Genomic DNA, 13,576 nt, shown 5'->3' with positions numbered 1-13,576 from the left:
ATGCAAAACGGGCTTTTAATGACTTGGTAAATGCTGACCTTAAGAAAAAGGTGGTTAGACCCTTACAGATACCTCAGTCTGTAAATCAGATCCTGGTAAATGCTGATCCTCAAACCTACAGATCTGTTTACCCTGATGTTCAACCCACCAACACATCCCATACACCAGAACACCCATCAGAACATACCACATATATACCTCAACCTACTCAACCCTCTATCAGAACATATATCAAACCTTCACAGATATATCAACCTTCATCATCAGCACATACTGTGAGGCCTTCATCTTCAAAGCCCAAGAGGACAAAGACTGTCCCTCAGACACCACATAAGAGAAGGAGGATTGTTCTGAGAGATGAGTCAGACAGTGAGGAACAGGTTCCTGTGTCTGAACCTGTTGTCAAAGAAGCCGAGAAGGTCTCTTCTCAAAAGGATACTGGAATTGGGGGCTCTAAGCTTCTCAAAAGGCTTAGAAGGATGTATTCTGCTGAAACTCCCAAGAAATCTCCACCTTTAAAGAGATACAAGAAACAGAGAGCACAAAGGTACATGGCTGAGTCAGTTTCAGAGGATGAGGAAGCAGGAGCTAAGGAAGGAGATCAGGAATCTCTGATCTCACAAGAGCCAGAATTTGCTGAAGCTACTACATCTACACCTCCATTGTCATCAACTCAGGAAACTACTCAAGATAAAGTATCTACACCACCTGTGTTTCCTGTAAATAAACCAGTATCTACTGCAGACCCAGGCACAAGTACTGAGATTGATATTCCCAACCTAATCGTGCCTGAGGTTCTCTACTTAGAAGCTCCACCATCTCCAATCAATCCATCAACAACACCAATTCCTGATGCTAATGAAATTCCAGAATTGTCTACAACACCTTCTCTGCATCTAGACATTGAAGATCAGACTATAGGTGAGCATCAGAATATGGTTGTTGATCAGAACTTGGAAGCAGATCAGCACTTAGAGGATGCTGTTGATGTTGAAGCCTCAATAGCCTCTCATACTATTCTTTTATCAGAGGATGTTGACTCTGTAAGTTCTGATGCTGCAAATGCTGATGATATGGGTGATGCTGCTACAACTGCTGATGTTGATAAAGTTGGTCCTTCTGGACATGCACCTCTACAAGCTCCTTCAAAAGCTGAACTAGTTAAAAAGTTTGTTAGAGGAGATGCGCCAGTACCTTGGATTGAAACTCCTAGAGGACAGGAGTGGACTAAGGAGTGGAATACAGTTACCTTTGTTCCAAATGAAAGAATTCTTGCTGAGCACTTGGCAAAAGCTGATGAGATGCTAGTTAATGATGATTTCAAGAAACAGCTGAGAGTTATTGCATTGAGTACTAGACACCTTCAAGGTCAACACTCAACAACTCATGCTGAGGTGCATAAAATTCAAGAAGCTTTACTCAAGCAAGGAATGACTATGAAACTTGAAAAGAAAAGTTTTTTCCAACCTACCTTTGACAGAGTTGCTTACATTGAGAAAACCCAAGAGAAGCAACAATCTCAGATTGATGAAATTTTGAAAAATCAAGCTTCTCAGCAATCTGAACTCGATGAAATTCAATCCTCGGTGGAATTGATTGTCTCTCTTCTTTTACCTACTGATTCCAGAAAGGGGGAGAAAGTAATTAAGTCCAAATGCAAAATTGTTAAGACACTGAAGGGGAAGGATGATGAAAAAGATGACCAGGGAAACTCTGGAATGGGTGGAGGTCATGGTCATGGTCAAGGTAGAGGTCTCTCATCAAGAAAAACTGGAACTACAAGTCATAGAACAAGTTCTGATACTGGGAGAAGAATAACTTCTGATACTGGTAAAAGGATAAGTTCTGATGAACTTTTGGATCTTGATGAAGAAATTTCAAGACAGTTATTTCTGAAAGAAAATCCAGGAATGGACTTTGAAAGTCTAATGGAAGAAGAAGCTAGACTTAAGTCAGAAAAAGTCAACTCCAAATCTGAAGCTTCTGTTGGTAAAAAGAAACTTCCTCCAGCTAAAGGCATTGTGATAAAAGAAAGGACAAATCCTGTGGCAACTAAGGTCAAATCACAATTGCAGATAGATCCAAGGTCCAAGGTCAAAGAAAAAGTTAGTGAACCTATAAAGGTTTATGTGCCTCTTATGGATGAAGAAATTTCTGTTGAAGATGCTGATCTTACTCTGACTTCAAGGAAGATTTCTAAGACAAACTCTAACATTGCTCAAGTTGTTCAGAGTCAAGATTTAGTTAGTTCTGATATAAACATGAAGCAAGCAACCTCTGACATAGCTCAAGTTGACTTGATATCAGAAGATAAATCAAAGGAAACCTCTGACATTGCTCATGTTATATCTTCAAAGTTACTCCTACCAGGTTTCACTAAAGCCAAACAGACTCAACATTTGAAGACTGCAGCAAGTGGTTTTGAAGCAAGATTACTGGAAAAGAAGCAAGAGATAAATCTGGATTGGGTAGTGCTGATGAAAGAAGAGTGCAGAACACAACCAATGATCCAACTTCCTTAAGTGAACCAGGTGTTGGAGCAACTCCTGAAAGATTGAATCAACTAGAATCTGTACAGATGGTCTACCATACCTACTTGAAAGACCACATCTTGTTATATTTCATGACAGATGGTAGGGTTTACCATATAAGGGAAAATGCTATACCACTGAAGTATTTTGAAGAACTAGAACATGTTTTATTCTTACTTCAAGTGAATGACAGAATAACAGAAAGTGCTACAAATTATTTGAAGACTTAAATTCAGAGACAGAAAAGGCTTTATTCTGTAAAGTCTGACAGCACATATCTTCCAAAGTACAGAGATCACAAGGGTGATATTGTTGATATGAAGCCTAACTCTGCTAAGATTATAACTATCTTTCTGGGTTATAAGGCTGTAGAATTCAATCTTGAGTCTGACAAGGCATATTTGATCAGACTGGATCAGGACATAAGGAAATCTAGAATAAATGATCTCAGGGCTGCTATCTTCCAAACTGGTGAAGATACTGCAGAACTCAAAGATGCTAAAAGGAGGATGATTGATGAACTCAGATATGCTGAGAGATGTTTGTTAAAGAACTATCTCAGAACAACTCCTAACATCAAAGAGATCAGAAAGTGAAGCCAAGTCAAGATCTACAACTGCTCAAATTTTGATATATATACACACTGAAGTTGTTATCAGAAGTTAAAGTTGGTAAAGCTTTAAGGACGGTAAGTTGTAGTTATCTAGTCCATTTCTCATGCATTTGTACTTAATGTTTTTGACATCATCAAATATCTATTAAAGTTGTATATTATGCTAATTTACAAGTTGGGGGAGATTGTTAGATATATTTGATAATATCATGACTAATATGATTTATGTTTAGTTTTTAGATCTTACTTAAACAGGACAAATCAGTACTTAACTGAAATCCGCACTTATACTGAAGTCAGAACTTAAGTGATTAGTACTTAAGGTTCAGGAGATATTTACCAGGAGATAATATCAGAACTTAAAGGAAACTTTCAGATAAGGAAGGCGGCTGATTGAAAGGAAAGAAGATTGAGACAAACGTAAGAAGAGATATGTATGAAGAAGGAATTCTATGAAGAATGGAATACTTGGAAGAAAAGATATCTTATTGATATATTTTAAGAAGCAGAATTATATTCCATATCAATTAGTGATTATCTTGTAACTGTGTAGTATATAAATACAGACATAAGGTTTACACTATAAGTGTTATCATTATCGAGAATATTATTCATTATAACCCTAGCAGCTCTCGTGATATTTGTTCATCACTGAGAGAGGACAGTTCTATATTGTAACAGAGTTTATTGCATTGAATAAAGTCTATTTTCTGTTATTTGTGTTATTTGAATTCGATTTGATTGTGCTATACACTGTATTCAACCCCCTTCTACAGTGTGTGTGACCTAACATAGACTAATCTACAAGGCAATTCAACACGCCTGTATCTATGTATATTAATTTCAGATTTTTCGGGAACTATTTTTCGGACATATAGAAAACGTTTTTGGGGTGACCAGAAGTAATGTTGGGGTAGGAATTTCAAGATTTCAAGATTTTAATTTTTTAATTATTATATTATAGCATGTTAGTGTATATATTAATTTCAACATTTTCAGAAGTCGTTGGAAGAGTCGTTGTTGGACGGGTTTTGTACTTCGGTGGTCGTATTCTTTGTTTCCGTGAGTTTATATGTGTAAATATACATCATAGTATGTTTGAAATTTATTTATTTTATTGTGGTGTAGAATGGTGGTGTTTGAGATTGATTTTGAGCAGTTGTAATTTCGGGAAAAACTCAGTTTTACAAAACCGTTATTTTAAAATATTTTCTTATGATAAAGTATTTATTTTTGGTTTAAATAATTATTTGATTAAAATGATTAATGAATTATTTTGATTAATTGACTTGTTATCGATTATTAAATTTGAAAAATGATATATTAATCGAATTATTTGTGATAATTCGATAACAATTAGACTGGTTATCCGTTTTAAATGAGACAAACGTGTCTAAACTCAGAAAATTATTTTTCTTTTAATAAAAATACTTTCAATACCAAAATTATTTTATAACAAAAATTTCGATTAATTTAAAAACACTTCTGAGTTAGATATTTTTCGAAAGGTCGAATTCGAGAACCCAGCCCCTTTCTTATCCATTCATTTCTGCAAGCAGGGAGGACCCGGAGCTAGAGTTAGGCCCCCGCCTATTCGAGGCCGGGAGGCCTCTCCCCACAAGCACCCAACCTTCATTTTGCTCTTCCTTCGGTTTGCTTTCACGAGCGCGCCACCTAGGAGCCCTACTCATATTCCAAATGCGACCTGCTTTGAATACTAGTTGTTACTTTACGCCGACATTTTTTAAAAATTATTGAATAGCATGGCCTGGGGATAATCGACTAGATTTCAGTTTTAAACACACTGAGCCGCATATTTTAAAGAATTGAGTTATGTGTTACGTGCCTAATATGTTTACGTGCTATGCGAATGGTGTGTCCATGTGGCTCTTAAATTTTCTATAATTAAATATGATTCTTATCTATTATCGTGGGGTGGGCAGACGATAAGGATAGACACATAGATTAGACAATTATATATGATCGATTGATTAAAATAATTTTTTTATGATAGATATACATAGTTCGGGGCTTTCAAGGCCAAACTGAGAGATTAAGAGTAAAGCTTGTTCATATATGAAATCGGAGATGAGTAGACTCAGAGATGAGATGGTCTAAGCAGGACATAATGAATGATGAGTAAAGATCAGATAACTTGTTATTTAGGACATAGGTAGATTAAAGTCGATCCGAGAAAGATTTATGTGGCAGATGGTTAAATATTAGATGCATGATCAATTAAGGCAAGTATTTTACCCGTATTCTAAATCCAGAATAGTTAAATGTTTTAAGTATTCCTTATTCCTGTTCTTTCATTATTAATTATTGATCTATTGAGCAAGTACCTATTATTCAGGGTTATTTTTGAACCCTTAATTATGATATTATAACCAAAATGGTTTATCATCAAATACTCTACGGACTGGATGGTTACGAAAATAGCCAGTAATGGACTATACCCTATGATTTATTAGGCCAAAGTGTGCCTGGGTACCCGATACAATGGTAGGTCAATGCGGATGGGCATGGATCTAACTGTATTCCAACTGACCAGCGGAGTATAGTACATATGTTAGTTTTAGTGTTCAGTCTAATTTATTGTTAATCGCCTTAACGACATTCCTTCTTTGAAGGTTTCATGATTACAAAACCGAACAAGTAATTGATTCAGGAGATGAATGAGTGAATTGTTCGTAGTTCTTTTCCAAAAAAATGTGATCTAGGAGGCCGATAAGGGCTGATGTTTTATTCGCTCATTTATTTAAATGAATAAAGATGTTTATAAAATTATTCAAAAAAATTATTTCCGGTGATTTTTTTATATTGATACCTAGAAACCAAATTATAGTACTTGCTGAGCATTCCCGACTCACCGATTTGTCATTTTATTATCCTTTCAGTGATATTGAGCATTACTATAAGTAGATCACCATAAGCAGCGCTCTAGAAAGAACCCAAATTCAAATATTCGGATATCTCAGAGCCTATAAGACGAGGAAGTTGGTCAAAAGGTAATAAAGTTTGAGTTAGTTGTTATAAAAATTTTAGAGGTTTAGATTCTTGTTCCATACCATAAACTGTAATCGATCCGGATTTGAGGGGTCATCTGTATATTTATGTTAATAAATCGATTTATATTTCTTACAGTTGTTTGGTGACCAATCCTTACCATGAATTTTGAGCTGTCACGAAAAATGGGGATTTTAATAGTACATCATCGATCGTGGAATATAGTGGTGATTGTGTTTATCCATAAAAAATATTTCATAAGATGAAGAATGTTAGGATTATCTTCGGAATCAATCCATGCTTCAGAGGTGATACTCTTTGTAGTGTTACTTTGGCTATCTTCTAAAGCATTGTTAAGGGCCGGGATGAGATATCCTCGATCATTTTTTCCCTCACCCCTTATTATTTAGCGGTTACAGACTTAAAATGACAGTTATCACCATAATTAGATTTCAAGATTTGACACTCTAATTCGGTTAACATGGATCTTTATTAAGTGGTCAAATTTGAAATGGTAATGTAAGTTCTATCATCAAGATTTCAATCAAAAACCGGTAATTTTCAATTCATTTGCCAATTCATGTGTACTAGATTTAAAATGGTTGTTGCGATTGATGTGGTTGAGAATAGTCGAGAAAGTCGTGCATCGTGGCGGCGCCATATTTTGTTAAATCACTTAACTGATATTTATCTTATTTCAGCTTATCAATATTAAGTTTTAATCATTAAAATGGTTCTCTATAATGAATAACGTCCTCGTTAAATATGATTTTTCTCATCGAGACATTCCCCGCTGAAACCGAAACCCCGACATTAACATGTATCATGGATATTTTATAATAGTAATTTTTACTATACTATTATAAGCATAACACCCTCTATTTGATAATTGTTGGTCGGTTGTTCGGTACAGTTGTTTGGTACGACAAATAACAAGTGTCAGATTTAAAGTCAGATAGATGGGAACCGTTGGATGCAATATTAATTAATATTATATTAATATTTAAACTGTTCTCATGGATTCAGAGTTCGAACCCCGTCAACAACTTATTATATTTAAACTTTTATATTTTTTATTTTAAGAATTTCTACAGGTTCAGGACTCGAGTCCTGTGAATTGGAAGCACCGCCTCCGATTCCCGATTCAAAGTCCCAAGAAACGGTGTCGTCACAACAAAAAGACTACTACTATCGGAGAAGAGGATAACACTGTTCTTCCCTTACTAGGTCCACATAAATTGGTAATGTATCATTTTTTCTGTCCTCTATTTGTTTACATCATGTCTGTTTTCGACATTTTATTCTTGTAAATTAAGTATTTTTTTTTATTATTATTGAATAGCAGAGAATTGGTAATGTTTATTTTGGGGTAATTTTGAAGGCCCTTTTGTGTTGCAAGTGTTTGTGTAATTTCTGTTGTAACAAATAGAATAGGAAGAACGGGGATTCATCGATAGCGTAGTGCTAGAAAGGTACTTTTTTCTTTTCTTACTTAAAAAAAGGGGTAGGATATCTCTTCAACAATCCCACTTGTTTTACCAAACAAAAACCTATTTGTATTTTAATGATTGTAATTCATAATCATTTCGTGATAGATTACAGAAGATTCGCTCAAGTATGTTTATCAAAAAAAGAACCTAGTAATTCAGCGATAACCTAGTGCTAGAAAGGTATTTCTTTCTTTCTTATGTAGAACGTCACGGGTTTGGACTTTTTTAAGGGTATGAGGGCAAGAAATCTGTTTAACAATCCCACTTGTTTTACCAATAAAAGATCTCTTTACAATTTAATGATTCTAATTCGTAATCAGTTTCGTGATAGATTACAAAAGATTCGCTCATTTAATTTTCTCAATTACATTTTTTTCCTAAAAGGAGAACAAGGTACAAGGACTGGCAAGTCTTACTTCCACATCTCTAGATGAGGACGATTGAAGCATATTTTGGTTGAAAGAACTAAGGAACCAGGGAGGGAAACTCTATTCAATTTGTAAACAAATGTTGAATTTAGATAACCTTGCTAATGAATCATGCTAGTTTTGTTTTTTTACGTTTACATATGAAGCATAAATTACTTTCTGCTTGAAGCAGACAAACGGTTCCACTTACTATTTGACATCCATTTCAGGTTGTGTGTCGTATTTGCCAGAAATTGGTCCATCCCGGGACAGGAATTTTATGCTCTGCAAGTGGTTGTGAAGCTGTATATCATTTAATTTGTTCAAAGCGAAGACTTGAAGTTTCATCATCACAACAATTTATGTGTCCTCAGCATGTAAGTCATGTAGCTTTCTATTCAATGGTCCTAATAACATTCTATGTTATGACAATATATGTAGTTGTGGACCAACAACTCAACGTGGGTAGAGGAGTATGTCATCAATGGACTAAGTATGTGGTGAAATTATTATATATATTTATTTTGTTTAGGTAAAGGTCAATCACTGTAAATTAAATGCATAAGCACCCATGCCTTATCGCCTGTACTGAGGTTTGAAACCTTGACCTCCTACACGGTGTTCCCAAATCTAGCAAACAAAAGTTTAAAAAGTGAGTAAATATCTCTTCTCTCCCAATCTTTCCAAAAAAGGGAAGAATATTTTGGAGACAAATTTACAGAGAGATTCTTCTTAGTTTTTTAGGTTTCTTTTCCTTTTCTTCCAAAAAAATTATTCAGGAACAAGCTGTGGAAATAAATTTTCAATACAAGGATTAGTGGATTCAAGAAACTCTTTGGAGCATTTCATCTTTGTAAAGAGTAATGGAATAAAATTTATGAAAAACTTTAGCTCTTATTATAAGTAATTCTCGAAAGAATTTCTTCTTAATATATTGCTGCTCTTGGTGGAATAAGTTTAATTTTTAAAGCGATATCTTTAGTTGGATTTCCATGTAGCTTCTCTTTGAGTATTAGTATACGCAGTTTTGTATTTGTTGTTCACTGTCTACAATAGTATAAATGACACGTTTTCTTCTATAGGCTTGCTTTTTCTGCAAACGAAAGTTCCAGCTGTTGCGATGTGTAAAGTGCGAGTTAGCGTGGCATGCAAAATGTTCACCATCCTCGGAGCATGTTATGCATTTACAGGACCAACCTGGGCAAGCCATATGCTGGAAACACCCTACTGATTGGCATCAGGAGAACAAGGTCAATGTCTTATCAGGAATTTCACATACTAAATATCAATGGATCTTTGGAATCTCATCATAATTTGCTTATTTTCTTTAAAATGATATGGCGTATCATCTGTTACTATCTGAGTATGTTCTGAGCACTCACAAGGAATATGCATCTGAATCGTTTTTCTTGTATCATTAAGCTTGAAAGTTCAAATGAATGATTCATGCCATCTGTTTCTTTTCTTATTACGTTTTGTTTCGTTGGTTTGAAAGATAATCCCTATCCTCTTTGTACCTTTTCCTTTTCTTAAAAATTCCACTTGTAAAGTTTTTGATTCTTTGATCTAGGAGAGATACCAGAGTAAATTGTTATGTTAGTTGTGCAGGACTTTTAGAATTGCTTGTTTGTTGTAATTTGTAAAAGGCCTTAAGCATGAAACTACCCCTTTAGAAGTTAAACCTTTACTACTGATCAAACTTTTCCGGTAAAGAATCTTATGTTACCAAGTAAGGGCATATGTCGCATGCTGTAACTATATGGTTGAGGTTCTTGTTTATTTTCACATGCGTTCACCTTCCCTTTTCCCTTCTCTCTTCTCTTATGCATATTGCGAATGATATAATTAGGGTGATATGCGATCTAGGATATGTGGCTCTTTGTGTAGTTAAAAGATCCTTGGATACTTTATCAGACTAAGCATCTTGAATGTGACACTGTATTGATATTAATAGTAATATATTGTCATACACTGTCTGCTACATTATGCGATGAAATTAGTGCATGCAGTTTACAGAAAGAAATCAATTCCATTGGACAGGGTATTCTATAAGAGAAGCTTAATTTTGCTTTAGTAAATCATTCTTTCTTTTCCAAAAGTTTGACTAAGTTGTTTTTGTTCGAGAGCAGCTTGCAGTGCCAATGAACAGTGTTGAGGTAACTTCCTCTTTTGAAATTACATGAAATGCATTTTCTTCAAAATTTGTATATGTATAATGAATATGCATTACAGAGAAACTGAGAAAGCATTCAAGTTTCTAATGTTGTCTATTAAATTTCAATAGAATCAGGGCTGACCTATATATCCTGTTCTTAGGAACTATTCTGTCGCTTAGCACTACCATATGTTCCAGAAGAGTTTGTTATTGATAAAACTTGGAAAGACGCTATTGTGACAGAAATGGAGCCACCTCCTTATGTTCACATCAAACGCAGTATCCTTGTTTGCCTTATTATACTTATTTTTTCCTGAAAATTTTGTGTTTATTATTTGTATTTATAAATGACCAGTGGTCCTCAACTGTATTAGATATCTACCTTGTCAAGAATAAAAAATGTGATGCGGGTGATGCTGATACTGGATGTACAACTTGTGTTTCTTCTCATTGCTCCGATAATTGTGCCTGCAGGTACTTCTATTCCACATGTATCTAACAGGGTTTTATGCGGTTCTGTTTTAACTAGAAGTTGTGAGATGTGTCTTGTTTATGACTAGTGTTTAAACATGCTCTGATAGGGGTCAAAGTGTAAGCTGCTCAAAATCCTGTCGTTGCTCGGAGACGTGCACTAACAGACCATTTCGAAAGGAAAAAAAGATTAAAGTTGTAAAGGTAGAGTTTATTTGTTTCTAAACTTCTATGCACCGACTTTTATCTTTTAATAGCTGTTTAAACTTGAATATTTCCATCTTTAACTATTATTATTTTCCGACAGAAAATTGTGGTTGGGGCGTAGAGGCTGCTGAATTTGTGAGTAAAGGTGATTTCATCATCGAGTATGTTGGAGAAGGTAATGTCCTTAACGAATTATCACTTCAGGTTTGTCTGTACATAAGCGATCATAGTAAATATTTTACTCTTAAGACAGTGTACAGTCCAGTTTACTTGAGACTTTCAATCGGTCATGTTTTATTCTTTCCATAGCTTTTTTGTATGATTATTGTTTCATACTCTATTCTGTTTCAGTTATTAGTGATGCTATGTGCGAACAACGGTTGTGGGACATGAAGCACATGGGCACTCAGAACTTTTACCTAGTTGAAGTTGAGAAAGACTTGACAATCGATTCGACTTTCAAGGGGAACTCCTCCAGATTTTTGAACCACAGTTGTAATCCCAACTGTAAACTGGAGAAATGGTCAGTATGCTAATCAGACAAGTGTCTCCTTATTGATGCTGTGTCTTGAGTGTGTTGTTGAATCAGTTAAGAACCCAAAGTGTGGCTTGTTTATAATCCACGGAGAACCAAAAAGTTATATAGTATACCAGCCACCTCAGCCCGCTATGCATATATCTAGGAATAAGACATGTGTGGGAAAGTTATGATCTTGGTTACCATCACAAATACGTTCTTATTTTAATTTTTAAGATGAGATTTAACCAGTCAACACAAGTTGCCTTGTAACCTTAAGATTGCGGATATTTATTATCATGGATGCAGAGAGGAGTATGTATATTCTCTTGTTCACCAAAGTATAGTTTTACAATTGAATAATGCTGTACTAATCAAGTCATCCTATAGATTAAGTTGATTGTTGTGACATTGCAAGGCGTGACTATTTAATAAGTAAATTTCGCATGGAATCCCCCTCTCTGTGGTTTGATGTCATTAACGGTTTTCATGTATTGTCTTTGTTATATATGTTGTACTCTTTAATCATATATGCATTTTTATAACTTGCTGGTATCTTTCCTTCTGTACTCTTTGTGTATGCAAGATAACATTATGTCACTGCACAAGATGCCATGTTGCTAGGCCGGGGTCATTGTGTTACTGTCAGGATGTTTAGATTAATGGGATCTTTTTGCTACTTTCTTTTGGTGAAGGGCGCTTGTCTAAACACACTCTCTCTGGTTGTTTTTGCAGGCAACTGGATGGGGAAACTCGTATTGGTATTTTTGCTGCTAGGTCTATTAAAGCTGGGGAGCCGTTGACATATGATTATAAGTATGACCTTCAAGTGCTTCATTTTTGCATAATTTATGTATACCTTCAAGTGCTTCACTTTTACACAATTACCTACTATCTGAATGGTTATCGATATTCACATTATACTTTGTCAGAAACCTTTATCATGCTGTAATACTATCACTCTAGCTGCCTGCCTGATTTTTATGGTATATGTATTGCAGATTTATTCAATATGGAGCTGAGGTCAATTGTCAATGTGGCGCACCCAATTGTTGTGGCAGTCTTGGCGCACCTTATTCAGGATGATCAAGATCATAACAGCTTATACGGAAGCATACAAGCTGTGGAGCCTGATTTCAATGAGCAGATCGTCATATTCTAATACTTGTTTCTTACTCTCCATGTAGTCCAATATTAGTCCTGTTGTCCAACTATATTTTAAGGTTTTTTAGCGGACTATTATACCAACATAGTTAAACATTAATAAATGTAATTAGGTCAAATAAAATTGTTAATCAATGCAATCATGTTTACTGATAGGTACTAATATACCAATTTGTAATTTATCGGCAATTTAATAAATTGGTCAAATAATTTTGATCGATATAGTAATATATCATTAATATAAAAACTGACCAATTTTTATAACAATGCGTGTAATTAATAAATAAGCCGTTTTTTTAATCTTAAAATTGAAACCAAATTAATGAATAGGAGTAAGTTAAGATCTCGTCATTTGATTTATTTTGCACATATTCACAACAAAAGAAATCAAAATTTTAGAATTTTGATGTATTTAATGTAACAAAATTATCATGAAGAGTAAAATTTTATATATTATTTAACTAAGTCAATAAAACTTGGACTCCATTAACATATATCTATTAATTATATCCTATATATAATTAGTATAAAAGAGTTAAAATGGTATGATTAGATGGTTTGGTTTAATAAGGTCATTTAAGAAATAAAGCTATCTATCCACTTTTTTCTGAGAAACAACTAAGCTTTGCAACGCCTTGATCAGCCACCTCCGATGGAAATGCTCTACATTCAACAACACTACACTATAAAACCGTCAAAAGAATAACCAGAACCAACACTAAGCACATACTATGCCAATGTTTTTGCCATTTTCGTTTCTCTTCTGTATCGTTAATTGTAATCCTCTGCGCTATATCTAACAAAATGTACATAAGTTAAAAGTACCCTATAATATTAGATTATACTATTTGGTTACCATCACCGAAAACCTACAAGAAAGAAAACAAGTTGAGTGTAAAGTAGAAATGAAATTATGGAATATGTCCATCTACATGCATGAGAACTGAAATATAAAATAACTTAATAATTCTTTTCACAATATTGTAGCTCAAATAGAAAAAGTTTTTGAAAT

At 34.5% G+C, this 13,576-nt stretch overlaps 1 pseudogene; it reads left to right on the top strand.

Moving 5' to 3' along the window:
- The first annotated feature begins 8,268 nt into the window (after positions 1 to 8,268).
- Positions 8,269 to 12,740, top strand: LOC141714364 (histone-lysine N-methyltransferase ASHR3-like; annotated as a pseudogene).
- The last annotated feature ends 836 nt before the right edge of the window (positions 12,741 to 13,576 follow it).

The sequence above is a fragment of the Apium graveolens genome, chromosome 3, assembly GCF_009905375.1.
Source record: "Apium graveolens cultivar Ventura chromosome 3, ASM990537v1, whole genome shotgun sequence".
NCBI lineage: Eukaryota > Viridiplantae > Streptophyta > Magnoliopsida > Apiales > Apiaceae > Apium > Apium graveolens.
The sequence above is the reverse complement of the archived record's forward strand: the minus strand, read 5'-3'. Positions and strand labels throughout refer to the sequence as shown.